The sequence below is a fragment of the Chanodichthys erythropterus genome, chromosome 21 (genome assembly GCF_024489055.1).
Source record: "Chanodichthys erythropterus isolate Z2021 chromosome 21, ASM2448905v1, whole genome shotgun sequence".
NCBI lineage: Eukaryota > Metazoa > Chordata > Actinopteri > Cypriniformes > Xenocyprididae > Chanodichthys > Chanodichthys erythropterus.
The window spans coordinates 37,670,641-37,675,429 of NC_090241.1; the positions used below are offsets into that span (position 1 = coordinate 37,670,641).

The following is a 4,789-nucleotide window of genomic DNA, read 5'->3' on the forward strand; positions in this document are numbered from 1 at the left end:
TAGCTTTTTGTATGGTAGATAGCGATTTTACGACGACTTTGGATGGCAAAATCTACAAAAAAATATTTGTAATGTGAAGAATTAGGTGATATATATAATTTTTTACTGCTTTTATGTTTTACCTGTCTTGTTATTTTGACACCATGTTCGATATTTTGTTTCTTAGGTAAGAAAATGGAAAAAATTGTGGAAAAAACATAACAGCCAAGTCACAAAGAAAAATGGGTTGCACATAGAGTAAGGAATAAAGTTTAAACTGTCTGTGTTTTTTCCTTCCTCGTTTGTTTCTAATCCTGATGTACATTTACACTATTTATAAATACATATTTATTGCTTGAAGATATTTGTGGATGGAATGCTGTTATTTTTCCCAGAGTACCTGCCATTAAATTTGAAGGAGTTTGGTCATTTAAACTACTCCTGCATTTTCTATATAGAATTAAACTGCTTAGTAAGCATTGTACAGAAACTATAAAATTGTTTTATTGTTTGAAGAATGTTTTATGAGTTATTAAACAAGTTGTCAACATTTTCATGCACTTGTGTTGAGTATGTGAAGATACGTGAAAGTCCTTGTTTATGAAAGCGTCGCATCTCTTTTTATTGAACATGGCGACTCTTAAAACGTACATTCCCCCGTAGCCATTAAATTTTTTTGTTTTTGGGCACGACCTGCAGAAGGGTTAGCAGTGACGTGTTCGGTAATTCAGCCAAACTTGAGTAACGTTTGTTTACACTCATGAGGTCGGTTACTATTGAACAGGCTTTGAAACCTCCAGAAAGGTTAAAGTTCATCAGCCTCTCGTGTCATGTCTTCCACTGACAAATATTTACAAATGGACTCGATGTTTACGTCAAACCGCTGACGTCCAGCATGTCTGCTTGTTAAATGACGCTCTTAATGCATGCTCCTCGTCTGCCCAAATTCACCTGTCGGCTGAGAAGTCGCTGCAGGAGCCACTGACGTCTCTGACGTGTGTTCATGAGCGCATCTCGTGCGTGAAGCTTTCGCTGCGTCAGTAATGGCCTCTATTGCGTAAGAATCCCTTCGTTTCCCTCTTGTTTGTAGTTTTCACAATCTGCTGTTCAGAGTTTCAGCTTTCCGTTAATTTAACTGCAGTCAGCAGCAGGAGAGCTTCATCGTCCCGCCTGCATCTGCTCCGCTGGAGGCCTGACGCTCGTGTGTGTGTGTGTGTGTGTGTGTGTGTGTGTGACACTGGTATCACAGTAGCGCACGCGAGTTGAAAGAGTTTCTTCTGTTCGGCTCTCAAATGACACATTGCTGATGGACACTGAATGATGTCAAATATTCTCGTTTCACATTGACAAATATCTCCTCAGACAGACTGACCATGTCCAAACTTTATTGAATCATTTACAGACTGACACTGTTACACATCTCTAAACGTTCTTCATGACCAAACGCCTCCGTCGGTAAGAAGTGACTCTGAAACCCAGCAGACAATGTAGCTGTAATTTGACAAACACAGATCTCTACACTGTATGCCAGGTTCAGAGTCGCATCAGGCCTGTCCCATGCTCCTGTTTGTTTTCCTCCACCATCTGGATTTAGTTGTAATGTTGTAACGTGCCGCTCCATCACATCAGACAGACAGGCGGCCGTCCGAGACCCAGTAGCCAGATGTAGCTGCTGACGGGCCGACAGGACCTACACTGACTACTGAGCAAAGGATGGACGCCTCAATGGTGTCGCCTCTGCTGCCTCGCTTCGGTCCCGCAGCCTAGACAGAAGGTAGATAACTTGGTTAACGAGATTGATGTGATTGAATGGACAACACTGATGCTAATGTCATCGGTCAATGAAAGGAGACGAGTGGAGTTCATGAGATCTGCCTGTGCAGAGAATGCTGCCAAAACAGGTGCATTAATCTCAGCTGGTTGTATAATAGCCTGGAAGTGAGATGTGGCCTGGAAAATGAGTTCAAACAGACGCCGCGGCCTCGGGGACTGACCATGGAAAGTTAAACAGGACGGGAGCGTTCCCGATTAGGAGCGCTGACTCATGCGGTCGGGTCAGCGTGGAGTACGTCACGCGCGGCTCTGGAACCCTGACGCACACCTATGAACAAATGACCTTTATTATTTCCTAACTGTTGAATTATCAGTGATGACGGAAGCTTGTCATCTTGACCTCATCCATGCCGTCCTTCTCGTTTGGTCACATGACTGACGTGTGACGGCTCTATTTCCACTCGCAGCATCTCCTGTTTCCATGATGTCACATGACACACCAAGTTTCCATGATTTGGCAGGACGAGGGCTGGACGCCAGTGAGCGTGACGCTGCTGTCATTTGTGCCGTCCGTCAGCAAATGCTTTGTCACACAATCGCACACTCTTGTGAGGTTAGATGGAGGACGTCCCTCACTGTCCCTCTCCCATCTCCTCCCTAATGACCTGCGTGTGACCTGAGGACAGACAGGAAGCGTTTCAGTTTAAAGTAGAGGGTTTGAGCTCCTTTCGTGTCTCTCTGTCAGTGTGTGACAGCTGCTCTTGTTGGCTAACTGGAGTTTCCGATGTTTTCAGGGATCGAGACGGTTTCAGCTCAGTAGTTGTGCACATTTCTTATCTTACAACTCTGTTTTACTCTGACAGATCTTCACTAACTGCTGATAAAGGCTGCAGTGGTAATGGCGTGTGTCACATTTTAAGATGGCATGTTGAGCCGTGGTGTCATATTTCACTATAGACAGAGAGGAGTGGAACTGGCCAATCAGAGCGCTCGTCCCTGCAGCCCATTCATAAAAGCATGCGTCACCCTTCACCTACATGCTGCCTCTCTCTCACTTTCCTTCTCTGCCGCTGCTGGCGTGCTTCGGCCGTCACCCGCCATTACACAGAGAACAAGGACAAAACACAATGGCGACGCTGCAGCCGGTGTCACTGCTGGCAGATACCGGCTGCAAACTGAGAAGAAGCCGATGATGAACGTGTGCATGAACATATGAGGAAGATGTTTGCATCAGCTGCTGTTACTGGTTGCCATTCCTTTTGAAGTTTTCATAGTTTGCCTGAAAAGGGCCCAAATTTTATATGTACCTTAAACTGCATGAAAGATTATTACACCAGATTTTGAGTTTAGCGTGTCCAGTTCATGTTCCATGAGCTTCATGAGATTGCTACACGAGTTCACCTGGATCTTTCCGGCGCGATGGCGAACGCACGATCACGTCCTGCAGCAGACGAGGCGAGATGCTTCCGTCCGTCAGGTGGAAGCTGATATTTCACAAACGCAGCGGCACGTGTGTTTCGGAGGGTGTCGGATGCTTTTTCTCATCCGTGAGGACGGCCTCTTCCCTTGCTTTTTTCTGTTCCTCGCTTTTCTCTCCTTTCTCTTCTACCCATTCTCTCTCTCTCGTCTGACCCTAAACCTGTTCCTCGCTGGCTATCTTGAGTCCGCAAACAATTGCACAATCGTAACGTGACACGAGATACCTGTTTGAAAACCTCCTGTTTTCCACTCACTCAGTTGCTCCTCAAGTGTTTTTCTCCTCATTCCCAGCGAGTCCGGTGTGAAGTGCTGGTGTCTTTCAGGGAAGCGGTGCTGGAATTTCACCCTCTCACCCTGTGAAAGCATGAAGAAGCAGGTTAAGGTTAGTCTTTGTCGGCATCCATCTTGAGTTTAATGAGTAATCTGCTTCAAAGGGCTGCCGGTGAGGCAGGTGCCGTCAGACCCGACCGCTATCGGTCCACGAGCACACTCCTGTTTTCATTTTGTTTGCTTCACATTACGTACTTTAGCACACTCCTCCATTTTTCCATCACAAAAATGTGTCACAAGTCACATTGTACTTGTCTGGCACCATAAACCATGATGACATTGCAAAATGTAGTACTCACATTCCAGTCCAGCGGAAACCTCCCGCCTGCCCCTTTTATATCTCCAACTTTTCCTTCATTCCTGTCCTCCAGCTTCCCCTTATTCCTGTCCTGATCCGTTCTTCTCTCCCCTTTTTACTCCCACGCTGTAATCGAGTCACATGTTGCCGGTCTGGCCCCTTTAAAGAGAGGTGGGAGCTCGGGTGGGCGGCACCACTCGATTCTGACCTATCGTGTCAGCGGGGCGGAGCTTACTGTGGCATTTTTCTCAATGGGAAGGTCAGAGATGCCATTCATTGAGACACAAAGGAATGTCATTTGCTGTAGCTGTGCTGGAGAAACTCCTCGTATATAAATGAGATGAGAATTATAATAGTATTCAAATAAATTAGGCAGATTAGTAATAATTGCAGTACAAAACATGCCAATTCATTAGAATGAGACATTGAGTTCTAGAACATCCAGTCTTTCCAACGCAATCCCACTCAATAACACACACACACACACAGAGGCCTGTCTGTCAATCTGATCCACTAAATCAGGTTTTCAGCAACATTTTTTATTATGTAGAAACTGTGTAATAACAGCAATAGGACGCTTGAGGTGGTGTAATATATTCTGACTGACAGCCTTCAGCTACAGTCACTCACAATTTAATGCTTAAACATCTTTTAACAGTTTATACATCTACAGTTTATACGTTTAAGGTCAGGATAAGCGGCTGCTGTAGACTGCAGTTCTAGTTAAACTAGTTCATGATGGTTTTCCTGAATGATTCTGGCGTAGCGCCTACAAAGTGTCTCCTATGATTTCATACTAATGGATGCTTCATTAGAGTCTCTAAATGATTTTCTTCGACTGCTCCTGTAAACCCATGATTCTCTGTGTGGGCGACAGCGTCTGTGTATGTTTTTGCAAAATATATTTATGAAGATGCACTCAAATGCATA

General features: G+C 45.0%; 1 protein-coding gene and 1 long non-coding RNA gene across 3 annotated transcripts in view; one reads left to right on the plus strand and one right to left on the minus strand.

Annotated features, from left to right (window-relative positions):
* The window catches only part of kdm6al (lysine (K)-specific demethylase 6A, like), a 33,314-nt gene extending 32,785 nt beyond the window's left edge, over positions 1-529 (plus strand). For both annotated transcript variants that reach the window (XM_067374832.1, XM_067374833.1), the window contains one exon: positions 1-529. This exon is cut by the window's left edge and continues 485 nt beyond it. The gene's annotated coding sequence lies outside the window, so the exon portion shown is untranslated.
* Positions 530-672: 143 nt separating this feature from the next.
* LOC137011735 (uncharacterized) lies at positions 673-4,288 on the minus strand. The gene is made up of 3 exons (XR_010893520.1): positions 3,861-4,288; positions 3,456-3,585; positions 673-1,742 (listed from the first exon to the last, which is right to left on the minus strand). It is a non-coding gene; the product is annotated as an uncharacterized lncRNA (long non-coding RNA).
* Positions 4,289-4,789: the final 501 nt, after the last annotated feature.